Source organism: Callorhinus ursinus, unplaced genomic scaffold (genome assembly GCF_003265705.2).
Source record: "Callorhinus ursinus isolate GAN/ISIS: 27379988/994484 unplaced genomic scaffold, GSC_fseal_2.0 scaffold6, whole genome shotgun sequence".
In the NCBI taxonomy this organism is placed as follows: domain Eukaryota; kingdom Metazoa; phylum Chordata; class Mammalia; order Carnivora; family Otariidae; genus Callorhinus; species Callorhinus ursinus.
This window is the reverse complement of record NW_027397068.1, coordinates 64744077-64771736: the sequence shown is the minus strand read 5'-3', so window position 1 is coordinate 64771736 and position 27660 is coordinate 64744077. Positions and strand designations below refer to the sequence as shown.

The window sequence follows — 27660 nt, the reverse complement described above, 5'->3', positions numbered from 1 at the left end:
TTAATATCACCATTGGGTGTATGGGAGGGCCAATCCTGCTTTTCACTGCTCCATCAACTTCTGTACTTCTGAATTCAGTTTCTCTAAAAGTTCTAAGCAGAATAGAGGCTGCTTTTTCTTATAAGAAAAACCATGTGACATTCAGTAATTAGAATGCAGGAAAATATTTCTGCTTGAATTAGTGAAGCATATTGCTTAGGCACATCTGTTGCAAATACGAAAAACTAGGCTGCTATGAACAAGGAAAACTGTATCATTAGTGGCTGCCACTGGATTCTGTGCTTCAAATTACTCTTTTCCAAGATATTTTATAATGTTAGATTATGTGTAACAAACAGAATCCCATTCTGCACAAAGCCCATTTTCGTGTTGTATTAAGACAACATAATGCCATCTCTTGTAAATTTGCTGAAAACACAGGACTCAACTGAACGGATAGTAGAAACAAGCAGCCTTCCTCAGAGACTGAGTGTCCGTGAGGTCATGTGTGGAAATTCTTTTAAGAAGTTACGTCTGCAGCAATACAATATTTTAAAAGGCTAGTGATCAAAAAGTTAGGGATATGAGAAACTTGAAATCTTAGTAGTTAGGTAACCCAAGGGGATACAAACAGCCTTACTATATGTTTAAATGGGTCCAATTTTCACATTGTGAGATTTAAATGGTTGGCATTTCCAGCTCCAGGCTAATTTAGCAAACCAATTTTTAAAAATCCACCTTTCTTATTGCTCATTACTTTAAATATGTGTGTATATATGTATGTGTGTGTATACGTATAAGTAAATATACAACACACACACATCCTTTGTGAAGCAAATAAAGAATCTGCATTTGGTCTGATGGCAACTGTGCTAAGCTAGAAGACAGGATATCTTGATTCCAGTTCACTCTCTGATGCATACTTTCTGCGTGCATTTGGTGGCATCACCAACTCTTTCTGGGCCTCAATTTTCTCATAAGTAACATGAGATATTTAGGACTAGGTCTTTTGGTGTCTAAAATTAATACCTAGTGCAACTGAAGTGAGCACAGAGTGGTAGAGACACACTAGACTCACTGGTTATCTAGAAGGCAGAATTCTGCCCCAAGCAGAGAAGAGAGATGTTTCATGAATGGGGCAAGATGAAAAACAGGCTCAAGTTAGCACAGGGATCTGGGTTGGGAAAGTAACCGGAGATGGCTGGACAGAGCCAGACCATAGAAGCCCTTGACGGGGGAGACAATGGTAGATAGTGGTGAGCTCAGCTTGTTGAGAGGAAGGTCAAGTCTACCCTGTTCTTAAACTCTTTTCTCTGGGCAACATTCCAATCTTAATATATTGGCTTACTTCCCACAACCACAACTCCACCCAACTGCAGAAAATGGAACATTTGACCCTTTTAACACATTTTGTCCACACTATATTTATATAACTTGCCTCTTTTACCCAGAGTACTGCCAGGGTGAAGGAAGACTCAGAAAAAAAGTCATACATCTCTGTTCCATGTTTTGTTGTTTTGTTGTTATTGCTTTAAAGGAGGAATTCTTGCTCAAACAAGGCCATTTCCAACGTGGAAAGAAGGGAAGGAAACATCAGATCATCTGTCAGATCACCATTTCCACTTAAGGGCCAGAAGCAAGGCCCCATTACAGCAGACAGGCCCACTGAGGCCGAGTTTATAGATTATGAATTTCTTTGGTCTTAATTGGACCTGAGTTCCAGAGTGGGGCTCTGGAAATTACTTAGAAAATAAAAGTGCAAAAATTAAGTACAACAGCCACACTTTCGTGTGCATGTAGCTTGCTTACCCAACATCTACTCTCCGCTTCTCCCTTCCCAGCAACCCCTGGTCTTGTTGCAGTGTCTGCCTCTTCATCTCTTCTACTCAGAGTCATATGTTATAGGTGCAGTGGCGGATCCCATCCCCAGCAGCTCCCCACACTACCTTCACCAACTTTCCTGGATCCACAAACCTTAAGGAGCAAAGGAAAAAATGCCAGAAGCAGCTGGGGGTTTTGCCATCTGTTTTATAGCTGAGAGAAACAAAAGCCTTTCCCTAGTGGTCTGTGCTGGTGTCTTTAAGGAATTGAGAAACATGATCCAGCAGGAAGAAAGCCCCGTGCCTAGCCTTGACATTAATTATTAAATCAAATCATTAAAGCCTTGACAAAGGCAGAAAAAAGTTCCATTTTTTCCCCCTACAACTTTCTCTTCCAATGACTTAATGTTGTTGGAAAAGGAGGACAACAAGGAATTTTGTCCCCCAGTGACAGAGGCACAAAGGACTGCAGTTTATTTAAGTAACTTGCAACCTACAAACAGATTGCATTCTAAATCATTCTGAGCCCAGACTTAAAGTCTGGAGTCTGAAACACATTTTCCCACGGACATAACATTCTAAAGGATAAATAGGTAATGAAATTGCCTACATTGGTCTATTTAACCTTGGCACTGAATAGCAGAGGGAGCCTGCCCTCTGGTTTTGCAACCTAGTTTCACCCAGCTGTCCAAGCCAGAAGCCTAGAAACCACCCTTAGCAGTTCAGTTATTGGTCTCCTGTCCTCAGGCCCCATAGGCCCTACGGTTTACATCTGAGTCCCAAAGATAGAGGAATCGAGAGCAGACAGTCTTTTCTAACAGAATAATTTTCACTTAAAATTCCATGAGACACAGAAAACATCTCCAGTTCTGCAGAGAATATAGTATGACTCTGGCACATGCTCCAAAAAACAAAGTGCCAGTTGGCCCATGGTGGGCTCTGTGCATGAGCCATTCTGGACAGTGTGGTCGGCTGGACTGTGGGCACCTCCCAGTCATAGAGACCTCAGCAACTTAGACCGGAAGATGAGGACATCACTACAACAGTTGTTCATAACAGGAGACATGTTCCCCTTCCCCAAGGTGCCAAGAAAGAACTTTATAGAAGAATGGACCATCTGCAAAGGGATAAGAGCCAGGGGTTGACAGATTATACTCACAACAAAGTTTTACTTAGAAAATAAGAGTGCAAAAATTAAGTACGACAGCCACACTTTCATGTGCACATAGGTTGCTTACCCAACATCTACTCTCCGCTTCTCCCTTCCCAGCAACCCCTGGTCTTGTTGCAGTGTCTGCCTCTTCATCTCTTCTACTCAGAGTCATATGGTATAGGTGCAGCAGCGGATCCCATCCCCAACTGTACTGGTCGATCCCAATTAATCTAAGCCAATCAGTTCATGGCATTCGTAGTACGGTTATTCCTCTCTGTGATGTAAGAGCCTTCATCAGATTGGAAGGAGGGACTCGTATTCCATGGCTAGGGAGAGACCCCTCTCTTTCTCCTTGTGCAGATGGACAAGGGACTCTGCTAATCCATTTGTGTTTAGCAGCCATTTTGTGATCATTTAGGGGAAACTGCCAGAGAAAGAAGCCAAGAAAGATGGCAGAGCAGAAAGATGAAGAGAAACTGCACGATCAGTGATGATCCTAAGTCACTGAGTCAATGAATGTTAAAGGATATCCTCCCTCAAGAGTTTAGTAATTTCTTTTTGTTTCAGCACATTTGAATTAGAGTCTTTGTCATAGTTGAAAATGTTCTATCTCATCAAGTGAAACACCAATGGGGGGGGGAAATAATGAAACTAGTAAACCAGGGAAATATGAAACCATGGGGATAGTGGGGGACAGTAGATGTAATAAATGTGAATGTGCTTTGAATGTTAGGAAAGAAAGTGCCTTACATATCTCTCGTATTTTCTTCCAGAACATACACTGATCTGCTAAAATAAAAATTCTTGAGAAGATAAGTCTTCAATTTGCTATAAATCTAAAATACATAGTGGTCATCGTTTTCTCTAAATGGTTCACTTGGGAAACACATTTTCCTGAATCAAGATACCATATTATTTAACCCATTTACTCAACAACTGCTCAGTACACAAGGGTGAGAAACAGTAAATAACTTGCGTTTCAGGCTAAAATCTGGTGGCGGGAGAGAGAATTAATCCTCTCTCTGCAAATATAAAGCAAACATTTTGATGTTTAAATTGGTGCTCCCAAAGCAGAGAAGATTTGTTTAATCGTGAGTTTGAATGAACTGCCGAGAAGTGGTTGGAAATAATTAGAAGAAAAAGTTTTCTTGGCTGCCTTTCAAGATGGTCAGAAGAACGATCACGGAGGAAGAAAAATAAATTAATGTGTTCAATATCTCATGGCAGGTCAGCTGGTCATGTCAACGAACCTTCTACCATCTGTTTTTTGTACTCGTAAGTGACCCCATGAGCATCATAATCATCTCATAAGTGTTTAAAGTTTCTTAGATAGGAGAGCTCATGTTCATAAAAAATCACATGGAAAACTTTGAAATTGTATTTTGTGCCTAAGAAATACATAGCTGAGACTGGTCTCAAGCTGTACCAAGTGGTAGACCAGTTCATTGAGTTCCAAAGGAGAGAAGCCCTCCATCTCCCATAAGAATCCAGTGCTTTACTAATTTACTATGAAAACTTTACAGTGTTTTCAGGCTCACTGAACTGTACATGTACAGGCAGAACCAATTTAAAAATGGAGTACGTTCCAAAAGACTCCTGGTAAATGGTTGTTTATTTCTGCAGGAAAATGTGTTCCAGGTTCTAATGGTATATATGGTTTCCAGCCATATAAAAAGCCATATAAAAGCTTTTGACACACAATAATCCTCAATGTGGGATCCGACTCTAGGTTATCAGTGTCTTTATGAAAGAACATGTCTAGGAGGCCAGGGGGTAACCCTCAGTGGGAAGACGAGGAGTTGAGAGGAGGAGGGAAAAGCAAAGATTTCCTTATCTTCTCTCTTCTCTCCTTCAACCTCGCATCACCCATAACTAGCAAATCCTTACCCTGGAATGTACTGTCATGATAGGTATGTTTCTCCTTTCTTCTTCCATGATATGTACAATACCCTCCATGAGGCTCAAATAGGCACCATCCTCACCATCTCTTCATTCTCCTGTCAGCAAACAAGGCCCTGTCTTATTGTTCATTCCAACACATTCCACCTAAGCCCTTGCTACGAGATAAGAGAATGCCTGGGTCTTAAGAGTTTCAAAATTAAAGCTGGGATAAAATGCAAATGCATAAAACTTTAAAGTGCTATATAATCGGAATGTGTCCTGTTATTGCTCTGATGTGTTTTTGAGGCTCTCCTGATTCATTCTTACACACGATTACTCATGTCTGTATTACTACAGTTTTATAGCTCATATGTCTAACTCTAAAATCCAGTATCAAGATACGTGACCTAGTACAAAACGTGGATGCCACATCCTCTAGGTGAGAAGTTCTCTAGGAGATGAGGTTTGTTTACACAAACTGGACTTTCAGTTGTCTGCAGGAATGGTGGGGAAGAATACAGATCACAGGAACTGGCCCTCCAAATGGCCCTAACTGCATCTCAGGAACTGTATGGGTTAATGAGGCTCTGTTTGCTTGAGGACTTCCCATGCATAGTTTTACGTCTAATGAGGAAAAAATAAACTCCAAAATGTTTTTCAAATGAACTTTTGGAAAACAACTCTGGCTTAAATTGAAGATTGCTTGCACATAACATACGCTGTGTATATACATAGTTTTATTGCCTGAATCCTTATTGGTTCCCAGTCTTTCCCTACAGAATCCTAGTCTCGAATGTTCAAATGTTCTTCAGAAAATTTTGGGAAGGGCATTTTGCCAAGAGGGGGATCTTGCTAGACCCAGATAGTGGTGCAGGCAAGCCGGCCTGTGCCTGCGTTCCTTCCGTGGCTTTATCAGCATCACCTCATAGGCAGACATTGAGATTGAGGGCACAGACGAAAGGAATCACTCACCGAGCTCAGCCTCTGATGAGATGACACATCTCCACAGCTGGGGGAGTGGTTTCCAACTCTTCACCCCCCCACCCCAACCCCCAAGAAGGCAGAAGGCCATTTCCCTGGGGAGGGCTTTTCCAAAGGATTTCACACAGTTCAATTTTACAACTTTAGACCTGGCAGACCAAGGAGACTTTTTTTTGCCTTAAAAAAATATCTTTTTTTTTTTTTAAAGATTTTATTTATTTTAGAGAGAGAGAGTGAGCGAGTGGGAGCAGGGGTAGGGGCAAGGAGAAGGAGAAAGAATCTCAAGCAGACTTTATGCTGAGCATGGAGCCTGACTCAGGGCTCTGTCCCAGGACCCCAAGATCATGATCTGAGCTGAAACCAAGAGTTGGCCACTCAACCGAATGAGCCACCCAGGTGCCCCATCCTTAAATAAATATTTCAACAAATAACTTTTCCTATGTAGGCAAAAGATCGCCCAAATTTGTAATATATATTTTGTTTGGAAATCATCTTTGTGCAAGTGCACCAAAATGGGACGTTAGGATGGAACACACATCTTGTCTGCAACTTGTTTCAAATGATTTTTCTTTCACCAATCCTTGTGTTGTCTAGAGAGGGGCCCCCAATCCTCCAGTTAAAATGATAAACTATGGAGTTGTAAAAACCTGCTCTGAATTAAAGGTGATTCAATGAAGCTAAAAAGCCCATAATTAACCAAGCTGTCCCTTCAGTTTAAAAGTGCCACCAGATTTTCATCTCTAAGACTCTTCCTCAGGCATAAAGAACAGCTCGGTCGTTCCCACTAGACCTTTCCCAGGGAAAAGTTGGTTGGGGGAGGGGAGAAGAAGTGACCTGGACTCAAGAGGCAAAGAAGAAAGGTGGAGTTCTGCCTAAGGGGGGGGAAAAAAAAGATTAAGCCTGGAAAATAACAGTTACAGGGAAGACTAGAATATTTTCTAATTTGGAATCATTCCAAGAAACACAAATGACCACACATACATCCAGGTTTTAAGGGTTTAAAAGACAGTTTTATCAGAAATATTGGATAGTAAAATGTCTTGGAGTTTTAAAATTTACTCTGCAATTGTCTTCACATTCAGAACAATGGACAAAGAAATTTAAGTTCATCATGTAAAATAGAGGCATCTACCTGGTCTTAAATATCTCTGTATTTAAAACTAACCCAGCTTATTGATTTCCTATGAATGTATGTGATTCTTAATTTTGAATCAAAAAAGTTTGTGAATATTTACATGTCAGGGACCAGGCTACGTACTACACATAAGACCTAGTTCTGCCTTTGAATTACCTCAGTCCATTAGAGCAGGAACTAAATGCCGGAGAAGGCATTTCAAGACGGATTTTTAAGATCACAAAGCAGTGTCATGTAATTAAAATTACTAAATGCATTGTTCAGAGTCTAACTGATATATATAGTGGCTTTGAGGAGAGGAAAGATAAAATCAAGTCAGAGTAATTTAAAAAGGAGGAGGAATTTGAACTGAGTTTTAAAGGATAGATAAGGTTCAGATAATAGTATTACTGCTACTACCTTCCAGCTCTGTTTGAGAACCTGCCAAGGGCCAGGCTCTCACTACAGTTGGCACTGAACATGCACTCTCTAGGCTCACAATGAAACTGAAGTGAATTTATTGCCACGATTTTACAGATAAGGATGGCAAAACACTTGCTCAAGGTCCAAGGCAGGAGGTGAGCAGAGACATACCTCCGGGTCCTGCTGACCCCAGAGCCCACTGTTTCTTGCAGACCAACTCCCAGGAGCAGAGAGAGTTCTGGGTGGTACAAAATACATTTTTCTAGAACAGGTGGCTTAAAGATAGAAGAAAAAACAAACAAAAAGATCAGATCTTACAGAGCAAGCAACATGTCATTGTGAATTTTAGACCAGACACCTGACATAATTAACCCAGCACGTTGGGTGGATCAGGCTGGTAGGCAGAAGGAACAGGAGGTTCGCAAGTTCAGAAAAAGGAGAGAGAAAGAGAATCTGGTAATTCTGCCCCGATGTAGCAACACAGAGTCACATGGCATGTCTGGGCTGTGGGTGGCATTTCACATTTCACAGCAGCAAAGAAGATACTGGACTTGGACTTGTACCTGGGTATTTATAACTTGTCTTGTTTCAAAAAAATTACTAATTTTGTGACTTTGGGCAATGACTTAAATTACCGAGCACTTCAGTCTCCTAACATGTGAAGTCCAATTCATGATAATAACTTGCACAAGGCTAAAAGAATTAAGAAAAAGTATATGCAGTTGACCCTTGAATGATGTGGGTGTTAAGGGCACCGACGCCCCCCCCCAGCTTATAACTTTTGACTATCCCCAAAACTTAACTACCAATGGCCTATTGTTGCCCAGAAGCCTTACGGATAACATAGACAGTCAATTAACACATATTTTGTACATGTATTATATACTGTATTCATACAATAAAGTCTTCTTCAGACTCCTTAATGCAGTCGAATCATGGGGGCATGGATTACAGGGTGCATGAGGCACTGAAGGAGCCAAAAAGGCACCCTATTCTTACAATAAAGTAAGCTAGAGAAAAGAAAATCTTTTTTCTTTTTTTAAAGATTTTATTTATTTATTTGACAGAGAGAGACACAGCGAGAGAGAGCACACAAGCAGGGGGAGGGGCAGAGAGAAAGGGAGAAGCAGGCTTCCCTGCGGAGCAGGGAGCCCGATGCGGGGCTTGATCCCAGGACCCTGGGATCAAGCCCTGAGCTGAAGGCAGATGCTTAACGACTGAGCCACCCAGGCGCCCCGAAAAGAAAATCTTATTAAGACCATCATAAGGCAAATACATTTACAGTGCCGTGCAGTACTTATTGAAAAAAATTCCATGTGTGAGTGGACCCGTGCAGTTCAAACCTGTGTTGTTCAAACCCGTGTTGTTCAAGGGTCAACTGCAGTGTGTGGCGGGTGGTAAATGCTCAAGCGTTCAGTATTTTTTCCTTTATGAAGGCTGTGGAAATGGAAAAGAGAGGATGAAAAATAGATGGTGAGGTAAATTTAGTGAGATTTGGTGACAAAAGATATAGGGGCTTGGAGTGGGGATTGGGGTAGAAGGAGGGAGAGAAGAGCCGAACATGCATTTAAAATGAAAAGCCTGCACAAAAATATCTTTATTTCCCCAAATAGGAGTTAAGAGTTAGTTTTAGGAAGGTGACTGGGAGATCCCCAGTTGAAAACACCCAAAGAAGAGTTAGAACTAAGGCAGAGGGCTTAGGAAGAACAGGGAAACCAGGAAACGGGACTTGGCGATCACCTGCCTGGGAGCCTGGTTGCTCGAATACTCCATTTCTGAGGACCTGTGAACTTGCTCAACTCTGTTTTCCTTTGAATGACCATGCTTTAGAAATCAAAGGGACATATATGAAGTCACAACATTTTAGGAAACCAGACCCCACCTTTTTTTTTTTTTAAGACAAAGAATATTAAAAGAAAATACTTAACGCAGGACTTAAGATCACTTGCAACCGCGTGTCTTTCAATTTTAAAACACAATGACTGTTTTAATACCCAACTTCACTTTCAAAAGTCTTTATCACGAATGTAATCTTCCTCCAGAACAGGCTTTCTGGACCGCATAGAAAAGCCCTGGCGGGGAAAGGCAATAAAACACACATTTCCGTACAAATAAAAACCTCAATGAGACACCACCTCACACCAGTCAGAATGGCTAAAATTAAGAAGTCCAGAAATGACACGTTGGCAAGGATGCGGAGAAAGGGGAACCCTCCTACACCGTTGGTGGGAATGCAAGCTGGTGCAGCCACTCTGGGAAACAGTATGGAGGTTCCTCAAAAAGTTGAAAATAGAGCTACCCTACGACCCAGCAATTGCACTCCTGGGTATTTACCCCAAAGATACAAATGTAGGGATCCGAAGGGGCACGTGCACCCCAATGTTTACAGCAGCAATGTCCACAATAGCCAAACTGTGGAAAGAGCCAAGATGTCCATCGACAGATGAATGGATAAAGAAGATGTGGTATGTATACACACACACACACACACACACACACACACACACACAATGGAATATTATGCAGCCATCAAAAGGAATGAAATCTTGCCATTTGCAACGACGTGGATGGAACTATGGAACTAGAGGGTATTATGCTAAGCGAAATAAGTCAATCAGAGAAAGACAAGTTTCATATGATCTCATGGATAATGAGGAATTTGAGAAACAAGACAGAGGATCATAGGGGAAGGAAGGGAAAAATGAAACAAGATGAAACCGGAGAGGGAGACAAACCACAAGGGACTCTTAATCTCAGGAAACAAACTGAGGGTTGCTGGAGTGGAGGGGGGGTGGGAGGGATGGGGTTGGCTGGGTGATGGGCATTGGGGAGGGTATGTGCTATGGTGAGTGCTGTGAATTGTGTAAGACTGTTGAATCACAGACCTGTACCTCTGAAACAAATAGTACATTATATGTTAAAACAACAACAACAACAACAAAACCCACATACATTTCCAAAAGGGCATGTATCTTGGAAAAGGCAACTGCAGTAGAGATGGCTGGGGTCTGGAATGAGCCCGGAAGAAAGGGGCCGAGGCCACGGTGGAGGTGGTGTCGGCCGCATTATGCAGTCCCCACAACCACGGGCCTTGATTCCCGCCAGCCATGGTGGATAATTCTGTTGTACTGACTTCTTACGCTTGGTGAATCCGGCCCAATGCTTCTACAAGGTTCTCAAACATGAAAACTAGTTGTCTGTTCCAGACACTGGATTTATTATCTACAGCTGCTGAAAGCCAATCTGGCACCCCTCAGCGCATCTGGTTCTTTTGACATTTTATGTGACAGCTTTTTCATGCCTATTAGATGGTCCCCGGGCAAGCCCAGCTGAGGTTCACCATCAGCTGCAGATGTTAAGAACATGAAACCTCCCATAATCCTCTGTGACCCCATACTCCATGGGGATCTGACAGTCTATCTGCTTTCTAAAATACAACAATGACTTGCACCTAACTATATAACAAGTAAATAACTTAGGAACCTTAATATATCAAAAGCAGAGTTTTGAAACATATAAAGGAAAAAGTGATCGAATTAAAAGGAAAAACCGACAACCCCCTCACACAGCGAGAGCTCTAAACAGCTCTTCAGAAAATGACAGGTCCAGGAGGAAAAAGGTTAAGTGAGGATATTGATGATCTGAATAACAATTAAAACAATTTTGTTTTAATTAATAACTTCATACCCAACCAACAAAAATAAGCATCACTTTCAAAGGCACAGACCATACACAAGTGAATGCTTTATAGGGGAAGTACATCTCTTCAGGTCGCATTTCTCACCTCTTTGGTATAATACATTTCTGATACCACTTTTTCTCACAGCCTTGCTTCACAGAAAGGTTATTTGTTAGACGTGTCTTACCTTCTCTGCCTCACTTTATAACTTCTCCAAGAGCAGAAGCCTTGGCTTCTTGCCTTGGTACCCCTCACAGTGCTCAGTGCCTTATACTTAGCGCTTCATACAAAGTAGGTGCTCATTTATGAAATGATCACCCTGACACAGGTCACTTTCAGCAATGCAGTGTCACTCACAACTTCGGCTAAGTCCTTTTATGCTACTTCCAATAATGTTTTACATAAGGAGTCCATCAGGATCTATCAAATGTTATTAGACTGGCGGTAGTTTAACAGTGAAAGATCTAAGGAAACTTTCTTCCACATTAGAATTTCAGATGACTAAATGTCATCTTTGCTGAACCTTGGGCCAGGGCCTTAGCAAAACGCTTCAAGATGCCCCACAAGTTTCATGCATGGGACCTTCAGGCCACTCTGAGGGGAGAGCAAAAGGTGAGGGATCCCTAATGAGCACATCAGAGGCGTGGCTCCGTTACCGGGTACACAGACGGAGTAGTACAGAGCTGTGTAACAGGGCTTTGCATTCCAGAAATGTCGGCTCTCCTAGCTCCTCCCACAGGGACAGGTCACGATTACGGCTTCAGTTCGTCTGTATTTCTTTTCTTTTTTTTTTATTAAGATTTTAATTATTTATTTGTCAGAGAGAGAGAGAGAACGCAAGAAAGCACAAGCAGAGGGAGAAGCAGAAGCTCCCCGCTGAGCAGGGAGCCTGATGTGGGACTGGATCCCAGGACCCTGGGATCATGACCTGAGCCGAAGGCAGCCGCTTAACCTACTGAGCCACCCAGGCGTCCCACATCTACATTTCTTTCTACAACCGATTTCTGTGTTTGTGTTCCCATACTCGACCTTACATCTGTATTTACCAAACTACCTTCCACAGAACAACACCATTCATAGATTAAAAAGCCATAAGGCCAGGCGGGGAATGTGGGGAGACATTCCACGCTTCAGTAAGCTTGAGAAAGCCTGCCGGTAGCACCTCCTCGTTGAAGACAGACGATTCAGAGCAGCCTGGTAAAGACTCTGCAGAAAAAGGACCTCATAAACGTTGCTTAAATCCCAAACGCACTTGATCACGAAGCCCTCCCGCCCGCTCCTAGTTTTTGACAGGAACCTATGCCCATAATTCTACAAAATCGATGTCACACTGTCCTGAGAATGCCAGAAATAGGAACTAGTTCCTCATTCCAAAGGTCATCCTTTCATGAGAAAACAAGTACTTTTTTTTTTTTTAATGAATATCCTTTTTTTCCCTCCAGAATGGCTGGGGCCCTTCTCACACCTTTCACTATCTCTAATGAAAGATGTACAATGAGAAAGCCCTCCTCCTCCACCTTCCCCTCACCCCGAAAAGGTGTCTAATCCCTACTCCAGTTTAAGCTACGCAAACTTCTGGAGATACTTTTAAAAAATATTTTTAAATTTTTGATTGTGGTAGAATACACATAACATCCAATTTCCCACCTTGACCATTTTTAAGTGTGCAGTTTGGTAGTGTGAAGCCCATTCACACTGTAATGCAAGCAATCTCAAGAATTCTTCAAAAGAAGATATTTTTTTAACGCGGGAGAGATGCCCACTCTGTGCAGAGTCAAATCGGTACATCTTTCTGAGTGCTGTAATTTTGTGCTATATTTCTGTAACCACTATATTTATAAGTTATACACCTTTAATCTTCAATTATGCATTAAAAATCATTTCCATGACACCGACTCAGGGGATTTTGCAATGGAAGACACGGAAGGAGAGCATCTCAATGACTTTTTAAAGATCCCATACTGCATTAAGTCCCTGTCCTCTAGCACTGTGCCAAGAGTTGTGCTGGATGGTTATATTATTAGCAGTGCCTAGCTCAAGACAACAAGGTCTATATTCACAATGTGAATCATTTATGCTGCAGCCACTGATGAGCCTTCTAACAGCTGCCTTCCGACAAATCTATCAGCCCCAAGTAAGACACTTACTGGGCCTTGGGAACACAGTGGCAAGGACACGGGCAGGACATGGAAGGGCCATGCAGAGACGATCCCTCCCTGAGCATGCGTGCACTGTACTGTTTGTAAGTCCTAGGGGTAGTAAGCCCCAACATTTCAATCCCACAAAGCCTTCAGCTCCAAAACAAGAGACTTTTGAGGTACCACAGAAGCAGCTACTGACCTGGGCTCAATGTGTGTGCCTCCCACAACTGCTCGCGGAAGGGCAGGAAGAATGCTCTGATGGAGATGCTGGACAGAAGAGATCCTCACCCACCAGGGAAGAGCACAACCATATTGCAAGTCCCGAAAGAACCCACACAGCAGTGCTGGGTAATGGCAAATCTGGCAGGGGAGATCTACCACGTCTAGCCTTTGGTGTCTCCATCAAAAAGCACCCCACTGTCCTGTGCCCCCACTCGACAGAGTAAGGGGCTTGGAAACTGCTCGCAAGAACAGTAAAGATCAGGGCACTGGAGTACCCCAGCGCCTGGCGCATGCCTTGGAACTTTCAGTTAGCATCTTTCTGCTATTTGGGTAGCTCTATACTGTGCCCTCCTCACAGCAGCTCTGCCCCACACACTTCCATCAGAGGGCAGGTGAAACCCTGGGCGAGAAGGCGCGGAGAATGAAACGCAGAGGCAAGTTTATTCAGAAAAAAGTTACGTACATGTGGGTGTGTATATATGCATATATTTGGGAGGGTGACTTTAAAATGTAGTCTTGAAGCTGAATCTCTCTCACACGCACTCATGTCACATTAACAGAAAAATAATGCATAATAGAACTATACTCCTCTGATTTTTCAGTAATCTAGGACCATCTAACCAAGTACTATTAATTAAAGTCAGTTGATTCCTTCTGTTTATAATCCTAGACTTATGTTTTCCATAGCTGGGGAGAGGGGTGCCTTTCTCTAGGATTCTCTTGCTTGCCTAGCTTAATGTGATTAAGTGGTGTCCAGTGGCATATAATGGGTTGTTAATCTAGAGAGGAAAGCTCTTACCTACAGTTAGTGGTAACAGTGTGGTAGATTACCGTTTTATATTAACGTGCTATGTACATTTTGTGTACATGCCCAGACACTTGCTAGTCTGAGGAGCAGAGGGTTAGCAGCTCACTTACACACCCAAAGAAATTTCAGGATACTTCTGAGGTACAACATGGCTAAAGGAGGACATTAGCTCATTCATTCTTTGAGCAAATATTTGAGCTTCTCTCATATGTCTGGCTTTTTCTAGAATATATAACAACGAGCAAAACAGACAAAGATCCTAGCTCTCAGGGAGCTTATCTTTGAGCGAGTACCTGCTTTGAAAAAAGTTCTTCAGACATGCAACACACTTACTTTAAGTCAACAAATGACTTTTCAGAAGATATTCTGGACACAATTTATATAGTCAGTACAGTTGAAGACTAACAAAAATATTTTCTTCAAAACCAGATCATGGCTTCAGACACAAACAAAACGAGATCAGTCATGGTAATTGAAAATGTTGTATACTCAGTAATAGAGATCAGCAACTAGGGAAGAACTAAAATTCTAGACTCCCACAGCAGCAAGGAGGTGAGGTGAGCCACTGTTCTCATGAACATCACCCCCTCAGGCAAAAACACTTGTCCGAAATGGACCAAAGAATCCTGAGTCAAGTTTTGCTTTCCCTTCCCTTATTTTTCCATATCAGATTAGAAAGTAAACAGAGTATCAGTGGAACTCTCAAGGGAAAAATTATTTATTTTAATCTAGAAAAACAGTGCAAATAATCACAGCTACTCAACCTAACAACATGTCACTTCTTTCTTTGTAGCTAGAATGGTGTCTCTCTCTCTGATAAGCAGACAAGTCCATGGACTCATTCACAGAGAAGACTATCATTTCTAAAAATTAATAATTCTCTTCCAAAAAAGAAAGAAAAAAAAGCATTCAAATGATTGAATCTCACATATGTAGAGGGTGCCTGGCTGTGACTCAGACTTTTGTGGGCACTCTGGGCCCTTCCTCCACAAAAAGGACCGAAAATTGTATTTTATGACTGCATTGTTATAAAGAAAAACATCATCCAGGCTGGGTTTCATTATCATATATTTGTTATTATATTCACTTGTCCCCTGCTTTTAAAAGAAATTAAAATGAAAACATTTTCATGAGTCCTTAAAAATGTCATGGATTCTGGGCACTGTGCCTAATGAGTAAGTCAGCTCTGGACCACAGACTCCTGATTTTTTTTTTTAGGTAGGTTCCACACCCAGTGTGGAGCCCAATGAAGGGCTTGAACTCACAACCCTGAGATCAAGACCTGGGTTGAAGTCAAGAGTTGGATGATTAACCTACTGAGCTACCCAGGTGCCCCGAGGCTCTTGATTTTTAAGCTACTCAGCATTCTATTGTAAGTTAGGCAAAAGAATTTCTGGGACTTTATTGCCAGCAATGAAGATCTGCAGCAAGAAAACCATTGTTTTTACCAGTTAAAAAAACATTGATGAATTCTGAACTCTGACACAGCAAAGTCATCTTTACTCCATTAAAATACCATTTGTCCTTGTAATAACTTTGAGTACTTCAAGAAGAATAATGCAGTGTATCAAAAATTTATGATTGCAATAAAGCATTATTATTTTGCTAGTTAAAGGCAATAAAACTCTAACCCACTGCTGTACTTATGCTTTTAATTTTGTGGGGGTTTTTTTGGTTTGTTTGTTTGTTTTACTATTTGGTTAAAAAAAAAAAGGCCTGGTATAAAATTTAAAGTATAAACGTATGAGTAAAAAATGATAATTCTATGCTTAGCAGACTGGGTTTCTTCACCTATTCCTACGGTTCTAGTAAGCATTTGATACATCATCGAGCAACATTAGCTCAACATTCCATGTCTTGACCAATAGTTTATCATGTGGTCAGAGAATGATCAAATACTTAGGAAAGAAGCAAAGCAAAATAATTGCCTCAACCTTAAAAAAAAAAAAAGGCATGTCCCTTCCTTCCTTTGCCTTTTATCATTCATTGTGGTTTTTCAAATACCACCACCACAAAATTAGATTGAGATTTTAAATCTTGAAGAAAAACTAGAAGTTAAAAGGACAAGAAGAACTTTTCTAGCTGATAAAAAGCATTTAAAATATTACCTAAAAGACTAACTCATTAATAGCTGAAGGCCAATGGGAAGAAATGACTCCAAATCGGGTCACACTGTGGCTTACTCTTCCTGACTTCATTTTTATTCTCTCTCTCTCTCTCTATATATATATATATATATTCGAAGTATGCATTTTCTTTTATATTTCATCCTGTGGTTACCATATATGTTATTCTGGCTCACAAAATAGTTAAAAGCAAGAAGAATTTTGCCTGCAGTGTACTTATATAAAAATACCCAGCAAACCTAAATTATGAATATATTAATCTTTTAACATGTTTCATATTCAAGTGACAAAAAAAGAAAATAGCTCACTTTTACAGCTGAAGCCTTTCCAGTGTCTGCACTCCAAGACTCCCAATGTCTGTCTTCACCTGTAGTGGAAACACAAAAATTAACTTGCTTCTTATTACTTTTCTGGAATTACTTCAGTGGAACATAGATGACATATCAGGGCTAATTCTAAGTGCCAGAAGGAACACTGGCTGCAAAAAGGCCAGCATTTTCTGAGGAAAATGCCACCTCTATACTACGGGTCTGTAATAGACCTATAACAATAATCATAATGATTCAATTAAAAAACAAAAACTTACAGGATGTGGTATTAGGAAAGTTACTGATGTTCAATCCTTGATTTTTCCCTTTCCCTTGAAATCCACACAAAGTTCAAAAAAAGGTGAACTTCCAATAGCACTAAAACTAAGTTCAGTGACCATGGGGTGCCTGGGTGGCTCAGTCAGTTGAGCGTCCAACTCTTGATTTAGGCTCAAGTCATGGTTTCACGGTCATGGGATTGAGCCCTGCGTTGGGCTCCACATGGAGCATGCTTGGGATTCTCTCTCTCTCTGCCCCTCCCCCCACTGCTTGCACTCTCTTGCTCTCTCTCTCAAAAACAAAAACAAAAAACAAAACAAAACAAAAACTAAGTTCAATGACCTCCCAGAAGCCGGGAAGAATTTTCTCCTTTCTGGAGAAGAGATGAAAGCAGGAGGAGAGTGGGTGATACTCAGTCTCAACCACACTATCCCTACCCCTGAAGCCCAAGTTGTCCATTGGATGAGCAACTTCCTAAGGTCATGGCCACTCTATCCCTGATTCCTCTCCAGGGCTGTATCCCATAATTCGTCCCCCTTTCTCTCTTTGCAAAGTAGTTGGGGTGGGGGTGGAAGTCTACAGGGGTGAGGTTTACATCTGATAAAATTTGGGGTGGCTTTTTTTTCTGGTCACTATTTTTAAAAAGAAGGAACCACAGACATTTCTATGTTTGTAGAGTTTTAAAAGAAAAACCAAATGTGCTTAGAAATTTATCATCTGGATAGCTTCATGATAAAAACTTAAAAATATTCCAGTTGATTGAGGGATGAATCAAAATAAAAAGTTAGGAGTGAAAAAGTAGCAGTGGTGGTAAGTGTTAAAAGCAGGTAAAAAAGGAGTAAGGTATGCTAATTATTCTAAGAATAGTCCAAATAGAGTGAAAATTTTCAAAAGTTTTGAAAAATTATTTATTTATTTATATATTCATTCATTCATTCATTCATTTTAAAGATGTTATTTATTTGTTAGAGAGAGACACAGCGAGAGAGGGAACGCAAGTGGGGGAGAGGGAGAAGCAGGCTTCCTGCTGAGCAGGGAACCTGATGTGGGGCTCGATCCCAGGACTCTGGGATCATGACCTGAGCTGAAGGCAGACGCTTAACGACTGAGCCACCCAGGCACCCCTTGAAAAATTATTTTTAAAAAACTTTACTTTAATAATTAGCTCCATCTAAGTCTGAAGTCCTAGATCATGTTATAAAAAGTGGAGAACTGAGTAGGGATGGATAGTGAAAGTGAGTTAATTTTATTTTATATATGAGGGATTAAAAAAAATGTAGTTTTACTGTGGCACTAGTAACTGCTTGGTATTTTTTGTTTTGTTTTGTTTTAAATTGGAGAGAATAAAGAACTGAAATACGTATTTAAACTTAGTTAACTTTGAAAACAGTAATAAACATAATACAGGAAAGGCAGAAATAGAAATAAAAGCAGGAATTTGTAATTTAGATATTTAAAAAGCAGTCATTGGTTCATTACAGAATGAAATGCCTCATAGAGAGATTTCAGGCGAATCTAGTCTTAAAATCCAACATGAATAGAATTACTAAAGGAATACATCACAGACATGGAAGAGACTAAGAATTGAGTGTTATGTAAAAATATCCTTGTGAATAACTTAACATCTCAGTAGAAACAGTTTCTTAGATGGTATTTAATTATTAAAACTAAACCAGAAATATAAAAGCTACAGAGCTAATAAATAGGGATTAGTGCAAGGATTAAATGATTCCCAAACTACATAAAAAACTCTGAGGATATAGAACAGACGAGGCTCCCCCGTTTGTTTGAAAAAGCTAGTACAAGCCTGATAAGCAGACTTGACAAGACACTAAGAGAGAAGAGGCTTGTTTAACTTAGATAAATAAGGCAGAAGAATACTAAATAATGTGCTCAGAAAACTCAATTTCGAGTATATTAAAATAATGACACAACGATATAAACTGGGCTTATTCTAGAAATATTATATAAATAGATCTCTTGTGTTCTGTCAGTAGGTCACAAGAGATCAACACATATTCCTATGTTCAAAGATGCTGAAACAACAGGATTAAACTCAGTGTCTTTATCTGATAACCTCTCAGTAACCGAGAAATCAAAAGATCATTGACCATGATTTTTAAAAAGATCTAAAAACAACAGGGGTGCTGGGTGGTAGTGGGTTAAGCGTCCAACTCTTGGTTTTGGTTCAGGTCATGAACTCATGGTTGTGCGATTGAGCCCCGACTGGGCTCTGCACTCAGTGTGGAGTCTGCTTGAGATTCTCTCTCCCTCTGTCCCTCCCCCCTCGCATGTGCATGCTCTCTCTCTCTCTCTGAAATAAATCTTTTTTAAAAATCTAAAAACAACAGACATTTTTATGAAAAAGTCCATCATAAAATATGCTCACGGTGCAATATGAAAGGAAATGAACAAGCCAAATTACCACCATCAGCAGGTGACAAGGTTGAATACCCAGAAAAGTCAAAAGATATATCTAAAAAAAGCCTAGTGGAAAAAGAGAAGGTGCCGTAAGATTATTTGAAACACAGTACATAAAAAGCAATGGTTTTTTTTGTTGTTGTTGTTGTTCATTTGCAGCAATGACCAGTCACAAATAAATGAAAATGGAGACAGTCTGAAAATAGACCAAAAAAAGAAAAAAAGCAATTTTTTTTTTTTGGTTGTTGTTGTTGTTCATTTGCAGCAATGACCAGTCACAAACAAATGAAAATGGAGACAGTCAGAAAATAGATCAGATTCAGAAAAATGATGCTTACAGTAAAGAATCTACGTAGAGTACATTTAAGGAAATCTTTATGATAATGGTTTCCTTGTGAGAAATGATAAAAAGCACAAATATGCTTTTTTAGAAACGGAAAAAAAAAGCAGTACTTGGCCAGGAAATTCAATATGAGGTAAACCAATGTATTTATAGTTTGAGTCTGAGATGGTGAACTGCCTGTATGAGAATATGAGAACAGCAAGAGACTTTTACAATCAGCGATGCTTATTTATAGGTGAATACTTGAGGACCTCAGAGGCTATTCTATAAATTCAAGATGGGATTTCTAGAAAAAAACACATTACGAATATTTGATTATCCGGCCTTAAGTGCAAAACCCACTCAGGTCATTAGAAACAAACAGAATTTGATATTTTAAAAAAAGCCCCTAAAACACATCATTACTCTTTTAAAGGTTGAGGAAGGGTTATAAATACTCATTGATGTTATATTTGTGAAAAGAAAACGCTGATTGCACGTCACTGAATCATTCTAAAACAGGTGACATTTTTATTGCTTTTGGCCAAAGAACAATGCTAAACTTCTGGAATACATGCAAGGTGATGTTTAAAATAAGTTACATAGGCAAAATACAAGTAATGTGAGTTTGAGAATAAAAATAAATAAAATGTCAGGATTGGTCTTATAAAAAGGAGACAGAAGTCCAAAATATGTCACCATGTCCTTTTAGCTACAGTGTCTAAAATAAGTTTACCTTTAGTATTAAAGAGTGAGGAGACTAAATGTTAAATGCCCTGACAACAACTACATGATCAATTCTAGTTAATTAGAATGAATGTGAACAAAAATTATACACAAAAGGGACCAACTTCGCTCTTTATGTGGAGGACACAATAAAAGGCCTGTTAGCTTTGCAGAACCGTAATACCCAGTGACTAGTAAAACAGCTTTTAATGGTCTGAGCAGGCAGGGCTTAAACAAGGCACAATTTAAAGTCATGTGTGATAAAACACTTGTACTCATGATAATGACTTTGCAAAGACCCAAAGCATAAACATTTCTCCTAAAATGTCAACTACTTGAAATACAGGAGCCCCAGAGATCTGTACATAAGCACAAAATTTCTTATCTTTATTTCTTCGGTGAAACACATGAACTTCACAGAAGAAACAAAATTAGGGTAGAGATACACATAATGGGCTACCAGAAATCATAAGACTTTAGACCAATGTAGACCATAATGTAGTTAATATTCATAATACCAACAAGGGGCAAATCTCCCAAAGTTCCTCCTCTAAGTATCCAGAAAGTATTCCTTTTTTGCCCCCCTCCCTCTCCCTAGAAAGCATTCTTTAAATCAGTAACACAAATGGTCAAATGGACAAAAACGAAGTATTTCTGAGGCGATATGCAATTGGATCATGTAAATCCAAAGGGATCCCTGCATTTGGACTAGAGTTCTGCTTCTGCCCCAGACCTACCTCCTTGGAGTGCCACTCCACAGCTGTCCATTCTGATTTGAGAAGGTGAGGTAACCTGTGATTCTAGGTCCGTGCAACATAAAACCCTCTTCTAGCTTCTACCTGCCCTGCTTTGAGCTACTTCCCATCCTTCATAGACCATAAGCGGGTAACAACAGCTAGTGTAATTCAAACCTTCTTAAATTGGTTGTTGAAAGTGGGTGGAGTGATATCATCTGCTGGTTTCAGAAGCCCAACATCTATCTACCCTCCTTGTAGCAACCAAATTAACATTTCCTCTCCTTTACCCTCCTCCCAGCTCCTGCACTCTGAATGACATTAATTAGGCTAAGCTATTCATCATGTTTCACCCCCCTGATTACTGTGATTGGTTCATGAATAGGACATGGCCCAAGCAGACCATATGCTTTACTGTTGGACTTTTAGATTATTTCCATTTTTTTCCTCCCTATTACAAGCAATGTTGTACATGGTCCTTGATTTCATGTTCTACCTTGTAGAACATGAATTGGAACTGCTGGGATATTCATTATACACATGAACATTGTTGGGTAACGCCAAATTTTTTTCCCCAGAGTAACTGTACCAATTTACACTCTGCCCACAGTATATGAGAGTTCACTTTGCTCCATATTATGGCCAACATCTGATACTAAAATATTTTAATTATAGCTATTCTGGGTAGGAAATGACATTTTTGTGGCTTAAAATTGTATTTTCCCAATTACTAATGAGGTTAAACACATTTTCATATGTATGTTGGCCATTCATGTTCCCTTCACTGTGAAAAACTTGTTCATGCATTTTGCCCATTTTACTATAGAATTATCTTTTTCTAATGAATTCGTTGGAGCTTTTTATATATTCCCCAATATAAAAATTCATATGCCTGTTTTGGATTATGGTTTATCTTCAGTCTCTCTCTTGACAAACAGAAGTGCTTAAATATGATGCTCTAATATATATCTCTTTTTGCTGTAATGATTTTTGTTTCTTATTTAGCTACCCCAAGGATATGAAGCTATTCTATCACATTTTCAACAAAACTTTAAAATTGTGTATTTCACATTTAAGTCCTTGATCCATTTGAAATTACTATTCATGCTGTGAGGCAGGGATCTATTTTCATTTTTTTCCATAAGGATAACCTATTACCCCAGTATCACTTATTAATTTATTCTTTCCACTAATTTCAAGTCCAGCTCTGTCACATATTAGGTTTCTATATAAACAAGGGCCTGTTTCAGAACTACTGTTTTATGGGTCTAATTGTTTACCTCTATTGCCAAAATCACTTCTAAAATACTGTGGCATTATAACAATATAAATAACATCTCTAAATCCTTCTACCTGATTTTTCTTCAGGAGTTTTTTTGGCTATTTCTGGATCTTTGTTCTATATAAATTTTAGAATCAACCCAAGTTCCACCAAAAACTTGCTGGATTTTGACTGGGATTGTACTGGACCTGTATTTGGGAGACTTGACATCTTTTACCCCCCCCATTTGTTTAGATCTTTTAAATATATCTTTAATAAAGTTAAAGTTATTCCATTTTTTTTACATAAAGGTCTCACAGATCTCTCATTAGATATATTTCTAGGAACCTTATTTTTCTTATCACTGGTAAAGACACCTTTTAAATGTTATATTTGAAAATATACAGAAAAGTAGTATTTATTGTATTTGTCCTTTCAGAGAGCCAAGTTTTGGTTCTGAGATGCTATATGTACACATAATTGTTCAGACATAAGCAAGAAAACCCACTAGCAATGAATTTCACAATAGAAACTGGTTGACCAAGGTGGAAAGGGAATGGGGAGAATTAAAATGATCAAACATTTCAGAATAAGAACGTTAAACAATTTCATGAATTTTTCATTCATGCAGGTAATTATTTAAATACTGAGACTTGGTTTTTATTCATTCATTCATCAAGTATTTAGGATCTATTACGTACAAACATACATTTCTATTCCCAAAGAGACCTCCAAAGACAGACATTCTATAGCTTTCCTTGCAAGCTTAATCACAGACCTGTACCCCTGAATCAAGTCAATCTTTATTTCTGATTTGACATGTCTAATTGGTCATTTCTTTCTTTGAAAGAAATACAGTGGGTCTCAACCACTTAAAAAAACCCAAACCCTAGAATTTGGAAGTGGAGACTATGGAAAAGGGGTAAAAATCTTTCAATAGCTAATATTTGTTGGTTTCCTTACCAGTCAATATACCACTCTTACCTACAATTTGATTAAATTATGCAGTGAGCACCTAATGTATGCCAGGTGTGGGGTTATGGAGTAGAGGACAGTGCCTCCAAGAAAATCTTCTCCTATAACACAATGGATGTGTTCTTGAAAAAACTATACACATCAAGCAGTTTGGATAAGTTGAATTATTTTCAGTGGCATTTTAACAGATACAAAATGAAGGTTCTACTCACTCAACCCTGATGTTATATATCAGGTTTGCATATCTGATCAGGCACTACATGCTGCATATGAATAAAATTTAGAAGTAAGTTGAACTTTTAAGACAAGTTCAGTTTTTAGTCTGTATCGATTCCTGGGATCCACAGGGTCACACACCAAAGTAGGTAGAAATGATTAAAGTTCTTTATACATTATTAAGATATGGTAGGCTAATACCCGTTACATTCCAACCCTGAGCCATACTTAATGGTAAGTTGGCTGTGAATTTTTTTTTTTTAAAGAAACCAAAAGCAGATAGACAACAAAAACTGTGCATACTAGATTCTGATGGCCCAGACCTTAGTTTTGCTTTGTTTTTGAAGAGACCAACAGTTGGCATAATTACTTACCAAAGGATTGTTAATTCTAATACTTAGTCAGAAATTAGGAGTTCCAGCAGGGGACCCCTGCCTCGTACTTTCCCCTATGTTCCTCTCTTTTTTTCATTCTTACAACAAAGTGGACCTCTTAATAAGGAAAGCTGGCCAAATAGAACTGGGGATTTCAACATCATTTTCTTTTCTTTTTTTTTCCCCAATGTTGGAGGTGTCACTGCGCAAAAATGTGAAGTAGTGAATGATTCTTGAATGAATGACCTTCATTCAAGGGCTGTGAAAGGCACTAGGGTTACAAAGAGAAATACCAAGACTTTGCCCGAGACAGCAGGCTTCGGAGGGATACATATCAGGGAACAGACTGGATGGTGGCTATATCTCAAGGGCTACTGTACGGTTATCAACACATTCCCAACTCACTTCCCTATCACCCCAGCAACCCATGCCACTTGTGAAGTACCTGGAAGGCATCCAACAGCTGAGCACCAACCGGGCACTGGGCGCTGGTGCTGATGATCCAACAGCGACTAGGACAGATTCGGTACTTACCCTCACAGACCTTCCAGCCAGTGGGATGGGGTTGGGGGAGGGGGTCTCAGATTCAGCTAACAACAAAGTCCAGAGGTAGCTGCAGTTACACGGTGTGCTCTTGAAAGCATAAAAGTAATACAATTTTAATATTAAAACTTGGGGCTTGGTAACACATCAGTGGAGGAATACTACAGGTAGGGCAAATGTTTCCAAAGATCTGCAAGTCCAGACATAAATAAGAAGCAGGGAGGTGACTAGGAAAGTTGTAAGATTTGGCAGATTCTGTATTTAATAAAATGGAGGAAATCACGGAAATGGATGAACATTTCTAGAATTTTATAAGGAATGCCTTCTAAGGTTAGAGTCCATGAGCCTCTTTCAATCTAGATCAATAACTGTTTGGAGTAACTGAGATGTGTAAGCAAGCAGGGAAAAATGAAAGATGTTAATTAACACAGAGAAATTCCCTAAAATGAACAGAATTCAGATGGCTGTGGTTTTGAAAGCTGGAATATTTTATAAGTAAAATTGATTTTAGTATAAGGAAACAGAAGATACCATGTTTCTTATGCCAGATATTTAATAATCTGATATTTTGGGAGACAGCGTTAGAAATCTGAATTTGTGTTTGCCTGTTTATTTAATGGTAGAGTACTGATTTTTCCTTTTTTTTTAACCAGTCTTCTGTAAAAACACTACTTTTATTCAGGCAACATATGGAAAAAACTGTTACATCATTTCAGAATGTTATATTTAGAAAGGTAATTTCCTTTCACTGAAGGTTTTTTTTTTTAACCTTTCCACATCAGTCAAGAAAAACAGGCTTTGACTTCAGTTTTTTAAAAATGAACTACCAAATATATCACAGAGTTTTTATTTAACATCCATCTTGAGGATATTTCAATGAGCTTTCAGGTTCATGGAGGAAAAAAAAAAAAGGAAACATGCATGTGGAGGGCAGACTTCCAATAAAACATTTTACAGTCCCTACCAAACAGTGATTTATTCATCTACGTCTTCCTTGCCATTACAGCAACTAGGACTTCCTGGAAATCTTTGGTTTTGCAAATGTGGTCTGTTTTTACTTCTAAAAAGAGGGGAAATGCTAAAATTGAATTATGTAGCCCATGAGGAAAATAGACGGGTGATAACTGACATATGTATAGAGACCTTGTCATTTTAAATCTGTACTTGAGAAAACTATTTGTCTTTTTATTAAATATGTCATTAGGGTACGTTGTGTGTGCTTAGACAGTTATTTTGCTGATTTAAAAAGATTCAAACTTAACACGAACGCTATTTCAAAAATACTTCAGGGAGTCTGCACTTGACACCATGAGCAGATAAATATTTCTTTTTATTTTTTTAAGATTTTTTATTTATTTATTTGAGAGAGAGAATGAGAGAGAGAGAGAGAGCATGAGAGGGGGCTGGGTCAGAGGGAGAAGCAGACTCCCTGCTGAGCAGGGAGCCCAATGAGGGACTCGATCCCGGGACTCCAGGATCATGAACTGAGCCAAAGGCAGTCCTTAACCAACTGAGCCACCCAGGTGCCCCAGATAAATATTTCTTCGGCTTCTGCTTAGATGCATTTTTAGCCCAGATACTTGGGTATATACAAGTTACAAGAGCCTGCAATAGCATGGGCCTTTGGTCATGTGATTTTAAACCCAGAACAGAGGGCAGGACTCTAGTAGTACATAGATATACTAGACAGGACACGCTGCCACAATTTTCACTATGACACTGAAATACGGTAGCTATATGAAAACACTGAGATGTAGTACCTACTGCCATAAAGTTAGTTAGAATTGCACTTTCCAATGTAAATGCTCAGCAACCACAGATATTGTTTAGCATCCATTTGCCCCACTGGACCACATAACACCCCATTTCCTTTGTGTGCAACAGGATGCCCAATGCCTACCACGGTGTAGTTGCTCCCAAGTAATTATTAAATGAATGAGTAAAATATGCTGAGTACGTATGGTAAGCAGGGTTTCCAGTGGGAGCGTCCAAAGGCTATATAAATGTTGACAGAACAGATTGTTTACTGAAGAAGGGGTTGAAAATAGAGAAACGGGGAAATCTTCCAAAGTTCCCTGAAAAGACAGGAGGAACTGGGACCTAGGGCCCGGAGCGCAGTATTAGGTAAGGTTGGGCTACTTTGGCTGGTTACCACAAGGGACAGGCACATGGCAGTTACTGGGTTTGATGGCAGGCAGTGGCCAGCATGTTCTTAGGTGATTTCTGGTTTATTTATTTATTTATTTTTTCCTGGGAAGTAAAAGACGAGATCATCTTCTGAATGTGATGAGCGAGAATGTGTATTTGGGAAGAGTAGGGAAAGCGAGATAAGTCATTTGCAAGAGTGGGGCATGAGCTGACTACGTCTGTCGGTATCACACTGTGTGTCATCAATGACCAGGTGATGGGACCTCAGGTGGGACGCTGGCCTGGGCATGCACATAGCAGAGAGCAGGGAGGAAGGGTAGGTAGCACCACAGGAAAAGCCTTGGCTTTGGCATCAGGACAGCTGCGTCCGTGCCCAAGCTCTGCTAGCAATGAGTTGCTAGACTTGGAGGAATCACTTTGTTTCCTTAGCTCCTAGGTTTCTGCCATTTGTAAAAATCACAGGTGGCTGAAAGATCTCCAAGGCCCCTTCTAGCTCTAAAAGGGCTAAGTCTTTATAAAATAACCAGCAAATGGTCTAATGGCTGTATAATTAACACAGAATAAAAATTCAGAATTTTAACTGTCTTGGCACACGGCTTTCTGGCATGGATTACACCACGACCTCCCCTCTGCTCTGCCTTTAATCCTTCTGGCATCCTGTCATCTATACAACCAACATGATCACGTGACTTTCTGCTTCTCTGCTTCCATCCTTCCAAAGGTCCCCCCACTGCTGTCTGGGTGAATCCAGATTCCTCAGTCCAGCCCAGGAAACCCTGCATCATCAGTTCTGGCCTCACAGCTTCCCTGAAACACAAACTGCAAAATGGATTTAAAAAGAAAGAGAGAGAGAGAAAGGGAGAGAGAGAGAGAGAGAAAGGAAGGAAGGAAGGGAGGAAGGAAGGAAAGAAAAGAAAAGAAAAAAAGAGCATTTTCTCTATTAAAGGGAAAATAAAATAAGGGTTCTTCAGCCCCTAAACATTCCTATTCACTACTTTAGGGATACGTGTATTGTCGTTTGCTATT

At 39.8% G+C, this 27660-nt stretch overlaps 1 protein-coding gene across 7 annotated transcripts in view; it reads right to left on the bottom strand.

Moving 5' to 3' along the window:
* The window catches only part of PLEKHG1 (pleckstrin homology and RhoGEF domain containing G1), a 219586-nt gene that overhangs the window by 147408 nt on the left and 44518 nt on the right, over nt 1-27660 (bottom strand). For 4 of the 7 annotated variants that reach the window (XM_025866319.2, XM_073894086.1, XM_073894087.1 and 1 more), the window contains one exon: nt 16636-16694. The exons of 1 other annotated variant lie outside the window; for it this stretch is intronic. The gene's annotated coding sequence lies outside the window, so the exon portion shown is untranslated. Of the gene's footprint in view, nt 1-4839; nt 4915-16635; nt 16695-21120; nt 21426-27660 lie in introns of those variants that run through there. 2 more of the 7 variants (XM_025866320.2, XM_025866323.2) reach the window with 2 other exon arrangements.